This window comes from Bicyclus anynana, chromosome 20 (genome assembly GCF_947172395.1).
Source record: "Bicyclus anynana chromosome 20, ilBicAnyn1.1, whole genome shotgun sequence".
Classification (NCBI taxonomy): domain Eukaryota; kingdom Metazoa; phylum Arthropoda; class Insecta; order Lepidoptera; family Nymphalidae; genus Bicyclus; species Bicyclus anynana.
In genome coordinates, this window is record NC_069102.1 from 11,600,798 (window position 1) to 11,614,595 (window position 13,798).

General features: G+C 33.8%; 1 protein-coding gene across 1 annotated transcript in view; it reads left to right on the forward strand.

Annotated features, from left to right (window-relative positions):
* The first annotated feature begins 518 nt into the window (after positions 1 to 518).
* Positions 519 to 13,798, forward strand: part of LOC112047187 (adipokinetic hormone/corazonin-related peptide receptor variant I) — a 77,319-nt gene continuing 64,039 nt past the window's right edge. The window contains exon 1 of the mRNA XM_024084204.2: positions 519 to 659. The gene's annotated coding sequence lies outside the window, so the exon portion shown is untranslated. The remainder of the gene's footprint in view (positions 660 to 13,798) is intronic.

A 13,798-nucleotide genomic window follows, 5' to 3' on the forward strand; every position in this document is an offset into this window, starting at 1 on the left:
GTATTTTTCTGAAATAAAAACTATATGTTACTCAATAACCTCTTCTATCTATCAGTGAAAGTCTCATTTAAATTAAATCGGTCCAGCTGTTCCAGATGCGGAAAAACAGACAAAACAGACAAAATTTTTAATACAGGCTGTTTGTGTTTTAGTAGCGTGTTATCTATAAGCACTTGAGAAAATCAGAAAATAGTTATTTTGAAATCACAGACGGAAATTTAATTTTTTTTATATATGTTAACTATTATGTTCAGCTTGAAGTCTTAATGTGTAACTTTAGTCGCAAAGAAGTCATTTTTACCATTAGACATCTTTGCAATCGAGTATCATTTATCTCGAAGCGTATGGAACGTATTTTCCAAGAAAAATGATATCTCAAACAGTCATTATAATAACAGGAATAAATTAAGTATTTTAATTTATAGTAAACGGAGATTTATCACAGTAGTACTGCCAATTAGTCCACATAATATAAGAGATAAAATGCCCATTCGCCGATCGCTAGTAAATTAACACTTGGCCTGCGATAACGTAGGGCGGGCGGATAGTGTCAGTATCGAGGTAGCGGGCGAACTTTGCTAACGCCTGTACAATTGTGTGTAGGGGTGAGTGTTGTGAGTGTACTGTGCGAACTTTTGCGGATGTTTTGATAATACACGGTGAGTGGCTATAGATAATTGTTTTTTTTTTAATTAATTGAATAAGGAGTTTTTATTTTTTTAATCGAATGTCGTGCTTCGTTTGAGTTCGTGGTTCTTTTTTTAAAATACGTTTATGGTAAGTGGTTATAGATTCATTATTGTTATTGTTTTTTTGTTTCAATTAATTAAAAAGAGAGCTTGTTTATTGTTTATTTTGCTTTTGAACGTCGTATTTTGTTTGAGTTTTTTTTTATTGTATAGGTAATAGAAGTTAGATAGATTCTTGTAACCAATATTACAAGATTAAATTATACGAATGTAATTGTGATTGCATAATTAATATAAGAACTTAGCATAACAGGTGTATTCACAACATAAGTATGCACCTAAACGTGAATTAATATTTACATTTAATTTCATACAGTTAATTAAATGTTTAATGGATGTACCTAGGTATTGGAAAAATAACAAGTTTTGTTGAATTCCTTACAAATTGTTTTTTTTTAAATGAAATCAAAATCTCTAACAAAAAAATAAATTTAAGATCTAGAATCAACGCTTTTTAAAATCAAACATCACCAGGCGGTAGTCTTTGGTCACTAATACATACCTAATAATTAGAACTCAAAAAAAATTGAGATTTTTAATGATTTTTTTAAATTAAAATTGATAAAACTGTAGTTTCTAAAAAATAAAATAGGTACATATTATATGCTTTAAACTTTATGTAAATTTAATATATATTTTTTAATCGGATATTATTAATAGCAAGCAAATAACACAAGAATAACATATCATTACGATATTATATGGATAAGTTCTCAGGTCAAGGAAGATTACAGTCGGTGTAACGGTTATTTTAATAATATTGTAAATGTATTTTCAATACGCAATATGTGTACGTCAATCTTGGAAGTTATTCATTTAGATACATTTATATGCATCTGTATATTTTCTTAAATCTTTGATCATTTCGGGATTTAGCAAAACATTGCAAATTTTGCACAATATGTTTGATTATATTGACCGCTACATCGTCGCTTAGGTAGATTTATATGCATTTGATTTAGGGGTCACATTTTCTCAAATCTTAGAATCATTTTGGAATCTCGCAAAATAATTGCGAATTTCGCACAATGTTATGCTATATTTTGCACAATACGTTCGATACAATATCGATCGCTACATCGTCATTTAGATACATTTATAAGCAACTGATTTATGGTTATATTTTCATAAATCTTAGGACCACTTTGGGATCACGCAAAATATTGCAAATTTTGGACAATATTCGATATTTTGCATTGATAGTTACATCGTCATTTGATAGATAAGTACATAGATACATTTATATGCATCTGTTTATGGCTACATATTTTTTACTCTCTTGTCCATTTTAGGATCACAGAATTTTTACGGGTTTTTGTTTTTGTAAAAAATATAACGTCCACATCTTCAAAACTGGGAATCATTGATGTATTTAGAAATTATTTTCTCAAGCGACACTAATTACCCAGATCCGACAGAAAATCCTCTATGTACCTACCTACGCATCACTCCGAAACCTCAGATTCTTTAAATTAAAAGATGTATTATATAGACTTCTTTGAGTTGCAATTGAACATATTCCATCTTCACTAGGTTAAATTTGAATGTATCTTAGACAAAGATTTTATACTATTAGATATGTCACTAGCCCATCGAAACTGGCGGACAAAGGTTGCTAATTATCTTAATTTCATTTAGTCTCATAGTAAACAACGAAAGCTATTTCAACAAATAATACCTAAATGTTGTCTACAATGTGGAGTTGTGTGCTCAGGAAAAACAATGTGCGTAAAAATTATAATTATATACATAAATTGTATATTGTAGTATAGCAGTATATGTATTATTTACATAATTATAATGTAAGTGAACACAAAACTGTGCTTGTGTGCAGTACTTAGCTAAATTCGCATCACTTTTTGGGGTAATTTCGTAGGCCCGAAACATATCTAGTATAAAATATCGTTGATCTTAGGTATCAGTATACCTATTTGAATATTACAATGTTTTAACCCTTTAAGTGCCTTTAGACTATTTTGAGATCACTTAATGCTGGGAGATGCAAAGCACCTGAATTTGCATATAGATTGCGTTGTGCAAGTATTTTCTTGACCTTCACAACTTTAATTACGTATACCTAACTATAACTTTAATACAAATTGCATTAAACAGCAAGATACGCATTATTAAGTCTAGCCGAATGTTTTATGTTTTACTAGCTGATGCCGCGTGGTTTTACCCGCGTGGTTCCCGTTCAAGTGGGAATACCGGGATAATATATAGCCTATAGCCTTCCTCGATAAATGGGCTATCTAACACTGAAAGAATTTTTCAAATCGGACCAGTAGTTCCTGAGATTAGCGTGTTCAATCAAACAAACAAACAAATAAACTCTTCAGCTTTATTATATTAGTATAGATTAGAAACAAATTTAGTTTTATTTAAGCAATTACACATATACAAGTTTATTTAACAACAAAATAGTCTATATAACCCTGTTGCACTTTTGTTGCAGTTTAATGCCTTTCAGTTTGAATTTGAACACATATTTTGAGTTGATTTTGGTTAAACTATTAGCAACAATAATCCCCTAAGTTAGTCAAGGACAGCCAAATAGACACAACTTGTCTCTCAATCATTTTGGTATGCAGGATCTCTGGTATGCAGGTTTCCTTACGATGTTTTTCCTTCCCCATTTGAGACACGTGATATTTAATTTCTTAAAATGCACACAACTGATAAGTTGGAGGTGCATGCTCCTGAACGGATTCGAACCTACACCCTCCGGAATCGGAGGCAGAGATTATATCCACTGGGCTATCACGCTTTATACTGTACACAAATCCTTTATCAATTAAATATTGTAATAACACTGTCACTTGAAGTTTCTGTAATGGAAAGTCGAACTGTTTCAGCCCATTTGCCTTTTCTATATTCAGGAGCGCGTGATGTTACGAACTTTTCAATAAAGCTTCGCGACACGTTGAATCGACTCAATCCCAATTTCAATATTTAGATATATTTTGTAGGGATTTTTTATCGAAGACGAAAAACTCGTAGTACAAGATCCTGTAGCCGAGTGACACGTCGATTTTCTTTCTACAATCGCAAACGCTTCGAAAATCAGCAGCTAGCCTTTTTCACTTTGAGTTAGTGGAGACTAGCGAATGTGATATGCGAAAGCGATATCGAAATCAGACGGACAGACAGACAGACAAAAAATAATAAAGTATATATTTTTGTCTTCAGTATCGAATATACATAATGTCTTCCAACAAAAAAAATTCAAAAGAGGCATCTTCAATGGTTGAAGATATTTTTGGACCTGCTACAGTTTTATTAGATACTAGCGACCCGCCCCGGCTTCATACGGGTGGAATGCTTATAATAAATAATAAGTTATTACACATATAAACTTTCCTCTTCAATCACTCTATCAATTAAAAAAAAACCGAATCATTTTGATTCGGTTTTAAAGATTTAAGCATATAAAGACAGCGAAATCGACTTTGTTTTATACTATGTTGTGATAGTGATAAGTAAAGATAGATACACGAAATTTACCAATTAGTCAATATTATTGATTCTTATAAGTCACGTATTCAAAATTACTTACCGGTAAGTTTGACTTATAAAATATTTAACAATGGGCTTTACGGATTACGAAAAATCCAGTTGTTATTGGATGGCTAACAGACCAAAGCTAGCCACCTGAATAGGCCAGCTCATCATGATCCAAAGCCGAAGGCCAACCACGGGATCATGGAGGCAATAGTACAAAAATTGTCCGAATTGTTTGAATTTTGAGTTCAAGAAATTGAATTTTGATCATTAAATATTTGTTATAAGCTAACAAATATTTAATGATTTTTCTTAGGTTGATAGATATTGAGCAGACTTTAAATTGAATATATTTTAAAAACTTTCTAAAGTAAAAAGCTGAATCTCATTTAAAATTATTTGTTTAAGTAGCATAACTATCTAAGTTTTTAAACAAAGGGAATCTACCTAAGTTATTCGTTACTTATTTTTAAATTATTTCTTATAATAGCATAACTTTAAGGTGCTGATAGACTTGAGCGTCCACTTGTAACAGAACATCGAGCATTCGCCGTTTTTATATTTTTCGAACTAAACAACGAGCCGAGCCAAGCATAGAGACATATATTGCTACGAACATCTTGAGAATTCTAGCGAACGCTCTATTCGATGCTCGTCCTTGTACAATGTACATATGTTTTCTGTGGCTCGTCAAAGATATTCTTCATGAAGATCTCAGACTGGACGATCGCACTGGAGAGCAACAGGGACGTCACAGATCGGCGGGGCGAGAAACGATGACAGAATCTTGGCTCTGCAAAAAGCTAGACCCGCTAGATTGCTCGCCAGAATGCTCCTTATAATGCTCGCTGTGTTCTCCTATTTTTCTGTGGTGTAACATTCGAACGAATGCTCATTACAAGTGAATGCTCAAGTCTATCAGCCCCCCTAGCCAAGTGGCACGTCGATTCTCTTTCTACGATCGCTAACGCTTCGAAAAATAGAAAGATGTAGGGGAATGACATTTGCTATCGACAGGTCACGTGATCAAGATCTGTCATTTCTAAACATTTTTCTACTATTCGAAGCGTTAGCGATCGTAGAGAATAGACGTGCCACTTGGCTAGGGGGCCAGCACCTTTAGGTTGGAATGTACAACTTCATTTTAGATTAATATAAAACTATTGACTACTACTTAAGCCTTTCTTAAAGTTTCTTCTTGTATTGAATTTAATTTTAATCATAGTAAGAAAAATAAATATGTACACACCTACTATAGATTGGATATTTAGGTATATTATTTTCACACGATCCTTAATCGAGAGTACTTTGTAAAATAAAGGACTATTTATTTTAATACGAGTAAATACCTACTTGATGTTACTTAGCGTTTATCTCTTTGCTGGGATTTTCATTTTCATCTAAATAAAAATGAATCGTTTAATAAACTCTGAGTGAAATCTTTTGTCTGGTGAAAATATCTAAAATATACAGAAAATAAAAACATTAAAAGCATTCTATTTAAGAGTGTGATTTATAAAATATATTAAAGGGAACTTTTTTTTTTTATTCTTTACAATTTTTTTTTCCCCTTGACTACAATCTCACCTGATGGTTAGTGATGATGCAGTCTAAGATGGAAGCGGGCAAACTTGTTAGGAGGAGGATGAAAATCCACACCCCTTTCGGTTTCTACACGGCATCGTACCGTAACGCTAAATCGCTTGGCGGTACGTCTTTGCCGGTAAGGTGGTAACTAGCCACGGCCGAAGCCTCCCACCAGCCAGACCTGGAGAAATTAAGAAAATCTCAATCTGCCCAGCCGGGGATCGAACCCAGGACCTCCGTCTTGTAAATCCACCGTGCATACCACTGCGCCACGGAGGCCGTCTAACTGTTGGTAGGTTCTAACGGCCGTTTTTAATAACCTACCTAAGATTACGGATAGATAGCTATCCTCGATTATCAGTAACAGTCAAACTTTTTTTACATATTCAAACTATCTGTCAGTAGGTTATTGAAATGCAGATATGAATAGAAAGATAGATTTTCTTAACTTCAGTAAGCGAAATGGCGTATAAATAGGTTATTGAAAACGTCCGTAACTGTAACCTACGTTTGCTTTGATGTAGATTTTGTTAGTCATTATAATGTAGTTTTACAGGCACGTGACTAACAAAAACCTTTATCTATACTAACTAATATTATAAAGCTGAAGAGTTTGTTTGTTTGATTGAACGCGCTAATCTCAGGAACTACTGGTCCGATTTGAAAAAATCTTTCAGTCCATTTATCGAGGAAGACTATAGGCTATACATTATCTCCGTATTCCTACGGAAACGGGAACCACGCGGGTGAAACCGCGCGGCGTTAGCTAATCGTAGTATTAGATATTATTAATCATCATTATCAACTCATATTCGGCTCACTGTTGAGCACGAGTCTCCTCTCAGAATAAGAGGGGTTAGGCTAATAGTCCACCACGCTGGCCCAATGCGGATTCGCAGACTTCACACACTAGAGAGAGTATAGTAGAGAATTAAGAAAATCAGGTGTGCAGGTTTCCTCACGATGTTCAGCGTTTGAGACATGTGATATTTAATATCTTAGCCCAGTGGATATGACCTCTGCCTCCGATTCCGGAGGGTGTGGGTTCGAATCTGGTCCGTGGCATGCACCTCCAACTTTTCTGTTATGTGCATTTAAGAAATTAAACGTGTCTCAATCGGTGAAGAAAAAACATCGTGAGGAAACCTGCATACAAGAGAATTCAAAATCAAAATCAAAAATCATTTATTTCAAGTAGGCTCAGTTTACAAGCACTTTTGACACGTCAGTTGACTATTTGTAAAGATTCTACCACCGGTTCGGAAGGCAGGTCCTGCTGAGAAGATACCGGCAAGAAACTCAACAGTTGCTCTTTTGAAAAAGTCATACAGTATTATAATTTACAATTGATAACAATTACTGTTTACATTTGTTATAGTTTTACTTCCTGTGTGAAGGTGGAAGCTGATCCAACGGCCTCCAAGCATTTTTATCATTAAGGAACTCATCAATGTTGTAGTACCCTCGACTAAGTAAATGTTTTTTAACACATTGCTTAAAGCTATGCATTGGCAGGTCCATCACAGTCTTGGGGATCTTATTATAGAAGAGTACACCCAAACCTACAAAAGATTTTTTTACTCTTTGGAGACGATATGCAAAAATAACTAACTTATGCCCGTGTCTAGTAAGACGTGGGTTTAGATCTCCTTTTCGTTTGTACAAATTAATATTTTGTCTTACATATATTATACAGTTATATATATATTGACAGGCTACTGTTAGTATACCTATTTCTTTAAACTTTTGACGAAGGGACTCGCGTGATTTTAATTGATATATTGCTCGAATTGCTCTTTTTTGAAGTACAAATATAGATTGTATATCGGCAGCCTTGCCCCACAATAAAATACCGTAAGACATTACGCTGTGAAAGTACGCAAAATAAACAAGCCTAGCTGTATCGACATCAGTAAACTGTCTTATTTTTCTCACGGCAAATGCCGCTGAGCTAAGTTTACCAGACAGTTTTTCTATATGAGCACCCCACTGAAGTTTACAATCCAAGGTCACTCCCAGGAAAACTGTGGAACTCTCCATTTCTAGTGTTTCACCATCGATCATTATAGACTTATCTAGTTTTATAACATTTGGCAATGAAAACTCAATACATTTTGTTTTCTTAGCATTCAAAAGTAGATTATTTGCAGTGAACCAATGCGACACATGCGATATGGCACGGTTTACGTCGTCAGAGTTATCTTTATTTCTGTCGGACTTAAAAATTAAGGATGTATCATCAGCAAACAGTACAATCTCACATATGCCGCTGACATGGTATGGTAAATCGTTTATGTACACTAAAAATAGAAAAGGACCCAGAATTGAACCCTGTGGGACGCCCATTATGGTAGTGGAACCGTGCGACTTTATATCATTTATGCATACCTTTTGTGTTCTATCACTGAGATAAGAGGCAATGAGATCGAGTGCAACACTTTTGATGCCATAGTGGCTTAACTTGAGTAGAAGGGTGTTATGGTCAACACAATCGAACGCCTTGGACAGATCACAGAACACACCAATAGCATTCTTAGAACCTTCCCATGCTTCATAAATATGTTTTAAAAGTTTAGCCCCTGCATCAGTTGTATTGCGACCTTTTGTAAAACCATACTGTTCAGGATGAAACAAGTTATTTAAATTAAAATGACATAAAAGTTGATTTAATATGATTTTTTCAAAGACCTTGCTAAGTGTTGGCAATATTGTAATCGGTCTATAATTATTAAGATCTGACTTGTCTCCTGATTTAAAAAGTGGTATCAATTTGCCATGCTTCATTAGGTTCGGAAAAATACCTAAGTCCACACATTCATTAAAAATAATGGCTAAGTGGGGAGCAATGACATCAATTATATTAGATATTACTTTCACTGACATGCCCCACAGATCTCCGGTTCTTTTTAATTTTAACAAATTGAAAGATTTTTTAATGTCTGATACAGTTATGTGGTGAAATTCAAAAAGAACGTTGCACTCTTTAACATTGCCTCTTAATAGTCTCTGGGCTTCCGTAGCAGACGAATCTAGTGAATCAGTTAACAAGATAGGAACATTCTGGAAAAAATCTTCAAAGGCATTAACAACCTCGATATCAGTGTTTACCTTTTTGTCATTGACAATTAATTCAAAACTCATATCCCGCGGTTTGATTTTTCCTGATTCTCTATTAATTATGTTCCAGGTGGTTTGTATCTTGTTCTCAGACTCAATTATTTTCTGTTTGATGTGTAACGATTTCGCAAGAATACAAACACGTTTAAAAATTTTTGAGTAACTTTTTACGTAATCTAAATAAGTTCGCGTTTGATTATATTGTTTTTCCTCGTACAACTCGTACAATTTATCTCTACTTTTATAGATGCCTACAGTAGCCCATTCGCTAAACTTTAATTTTTGGCTAGCATTTATGCGTTTAAAGTTAAAAATTTTACTAGACTCTCTGTCTATTGACTTGAAAAGTGTACCAAAGAGCATGTCTGGATGATTATTTTCAAATGCAAGACTTGGAATTTTAGAAATAATTGTGTTTTTAAATCGCTTTAATTTACTTTCAGATATTGGCCTACACTTTACCCATTGATTGCTATTGGGTTTATTATTTAAGATAGTAATTATTTGACCACTATGATCAGAGCTTAATTTATTTATTATCTTCTTTTTCTCAAGCACACAATTATAAAATATATTATCTAGACAGGTGCCTGAAGTTGCGGTTATCCTAGTAGGTTCGTTAAAAGCATGCGTCAAATCAAAACATTTGAATAAGTTAAGAAATCTAATAGATTTTGTGTTTTCTGTTAGAATATCAACATTAAAATCGCCGCAAATCAGTATTTGTTTGGAAGATGTGCACAATCGCCTCATTACATCTTCCATTACCTCTTCAAATTGATCAAAGTCAGCAGGAGGGGGTCGGTACACGCATACTATAATAATTTGTTCCAACTCCACACAAGAAAGTTCAACAATGCATTCCACAGAAAGACTAACTATATCTTTTCTATCCTTACATTTTAAGTTATTATGTAAGAAAATTAAGGAGCCACCATGACCAGCCCTTCTGAAGAACACACTTGACAATGAATAATTATTAATATTAAGAACTGACAGCTGTGAGTTAGTGAGCCAATGCTCCGTAATACATAAAATGTGTATATTGAATTTTTCTACAAATAGTTCAACTTCTAATTCCTTGCCGTTGATGCTCTGTATGTTTTGGTGTACAAGGTTAATGTTACAGTGCATCTCCGTTGTCGTATCTTCTAGTTTAAAAAATTTTCAATTGTAACTGTACCAGGATTGGTACTGCAGTCAGGTATAGAAATATTTGTACTATTAGTACAGGTTGTAAAAATGTCAGAAGACTGCGTTACAATACTTGTAACTGGATCGGTTAAATTACAATTAACAATTGAGACAGTACTATCATTCGTACTCTGGTCAATAGATAGAATAGAAACATAACTACTATTATTACATGTCATATTAATGTCAATAGACTGTGTTACAACACTTGTAACTGACTCATTTAAGTTGTAAGCCAACAGAGAGGCAACATGCTGCTTACATTTTTTTGGCAGATATAAATTATCTTTAGTCAACGAATAAGATGAGATAAACTTATTCATGTCAAAATAAAAAAATGCATCGCTGTGATGGTATGTCAAGTTGTATAACATAAGATTCAAATTATGGATATGCTTATTTTCTTTAGCATTTGACTTAAAGTATGGAAATGCACATAATGTAAATTTACATTTGGTTCTACTATGTAATACCAAAAGCTTTTCAACACATTTTATGATTTGATGCCTTTTAATTTTCAAACTGTTCCCTAACATCAAAATTACATTTGAGTAGCCAACTACATTTTCTGTACTTATACTATTTATTAAATAATTAAAACTAGCCCCTGGAAAACATTTATTAGTCACTGAATGGTTTAGGTATTGGCTCATAATGGAGCCAAAATCCTTACCTAACTTATCAGAAATTATTAGAGTCTTTTTTTGAGCCTTTTTTGGCAAATTAAAACTATGTGAACTTAAATTTTTATCTGAGGTTGAAGGAATTGGAATAACATTATTATTACATTGCACATTTTGGCTCAAGTCAATATATCCAGAATTAGATAAAACACTACTACAGTCCTGAGTAACCGAAGGTACCTGATTTGAACATTGGCATTTGTTACTTAATGACTCAAAACGGGCCATATTGTATGTACCTAAGGCTAATAACTCTTCAGCCACTATGATTTGATCATGGATCTGACTTTGAGACAACTCATATTTAGCAGTTATTTCCTGCAAGTTATTTTCCATCTGATTTAGTTCATGCTGTAAACTTTGAGTTTCATTTTCATATTAATTTTCTTAATTCTCTGCGTGTGTGAAGTCTGCCAATCCGCATTGGGCGTGGTGGAATATTGGCCTAACCCCTCTCATTCTGAGAGGAGACTCGTGTTGAGCAGTGAGCTGAATATAGGTTGATAATGATGATCAACCTATTACAATAAACATCAAATCAATTGGCAAAATGTCATTTACCTACTGATACCCACCAGTAAGCACCGGATGACTTTTTACCTGGAATCTCAGTTACGTTAATATCAACTAGCATACGACAAAAACAGTGTTAGTGTGTTGGATCAGCTTCCACAGGTCTTCAACTTCAAACAGGTCGTTGGATCAGCTTCCACCTTCACACAGAAAGTAAAACTATGAAAAATGTAAACAGTAATTGTTATTAATTGTAAATTATAATACTGTATGACTTTTTCAAAAGAGCAACTGTTGAGTTTCTTGCCGGTATCTTCTCAGCAGAACCTGCCTTCCGAACCGGTGGTAGAATCTTTACAAATAGTCAACTGACGTGTCAAAAGTGCTTGTAAACTGAGCCTACTTGAAATAAATGATTTTTGATTTTGATTTTGATTTTGTGTACTAATTACCTTTCGCATTTGGTCAAACTTCAAATATTTTTAATTCTACGTAGTTGGCAAGTGATCGATGATAGTTTTATGCGTGTCTCTCCTAAACTGCGAGAGAAATACGCGTTTTACGTAGCGTTAAAATACAATATCAAAGGAATCGGTTAAATCAATAAATAACCCGCGATCACGAAAATCCCTTGACAGCCAATAACACTTCGATAAAACTATATTCTCAAACATATGTTGGACTCTTACTATGAAACTGCTTGATCGAATAGTTTTCGTTTTTGCAAAATTATTAATTAAACTAGCTGACGCCGCGTGGTTTCACCCGCGTGGTTCCCGTTCCCGTAAGAATACAGGGATAATATATAGTCTATAGCCTTCCTCGATAAATGGACTATCTAACACTGAAAGAATTTTTAAAATCGGACCAGTAGTTCCTGAGATTAGAGCGTTCAGTCAAACACACAAACAAACTCTTCAGCTTTATAATATTAGTATAGATAACGTCCACTTATAAGTAATCATTTTTAGTGTTCCGTAGTCCACAATACTGAAAACACAGTATCTGTCACACATCTATATACCTAACTGTGTGATACATAGATGTGTGACAGATAAAATGCCTGTGATTCAATACACATTTTGGGGTTTAAAATGCTACCAATGTAATGCAAGATTGATTTTACACATTCGGTAAAATCTATAAATTATTACATTAATAACAGTAAAAATTTATAGCATTTAGTAACATCCTGAAAAACATGGTTGCGGTGAACAACAAACCAACGAGCTATTTCTGGAGATGTGTAGTATTTTGAATGTTTTAGGATGTTGTTTTATGAGTTCACCTGTATGAATGTATAAATTGTGTAATTGAAGTATGTTGTATAAACACGCAACGTTCGAGATACATTCGAGTTACATACATAAATCACAGAGTAAAGATCATACAGAGTCTATACAAGCAGCGTGTTGAAGCTGGTGAAACCCATAATGAAAAAAACGAACTTCACGCGCCTTATTGACATCCGCATACAAACTTTTTTCATAATTTATATTTCAGAATTTAACAATTTTTTACAACAATTACGTAAATTCATATAATAATCAATAATTACCAATAAAAGTCCATCTTAAGTTTTTGTAAACAGTTTTTAAAATATTTAAAAATATAAGACGCCATTTTTGTAATAATATTGAAAGTTAGGTACTGATGCGACGACGCTTCGTGTCGTACTTACTCGAGAATGTTTTAGTTTTTTAATTTTGTATTTGGAGCGGCTATGACACCGTCGTGTTTCGTGCTCTCCATCTGCATATTATTCTGTGACATAAATATAAACATATCATTTCACAGTAAGTAGTTGACCCTTGGTGGTCAGGGTTTATGCCGTATCAAAATATAATTTTAGTTGCATTGAATTATATTCATAAACAAACAAATAACATAACTTTAGTTTTGATTCTAATTGAAAACGCTAATTTACGTGTTTGTCAGTTTTAATCAAAATGTCATTAACAGAGTCTGCATTTAGCAGAATCGTAGTCTGATCCTCACATGAGTTTTTGAGAATATCGAGTATCATACCTTTTTGATAAAGTTTTATATTTACAATCTAATACTATGGTCGTTCATCTGTTTTTTAGCATTCCGTAATTTTAGGAGTTGCATTATCATTAATTATCGTTATTAACGGCTCACTATTGAGTATGAGTCTTCTCTCAGAATGAGAGGGGTCGAATAATAGTTCACCTCACTGGCCCAATGCGGATTAGCAGACTGTGAAGTCTATGTATATGTGAAGTCTATGGAAACACATAGAGAATTAAGAAAATTCTCAGATATGCAGGGTTTTTCACGATGTTTTTCCTTCAGGCATCATATCCATTATCTATTGAGTCTTAGGACGATCATAGAGTGATAACCCATCAACCATTATTTTGCAAAACGCATCAGACTCCAATGACCTAAATACTAGGTAAATGACGTATCCAATATCCTATCTGGACATTT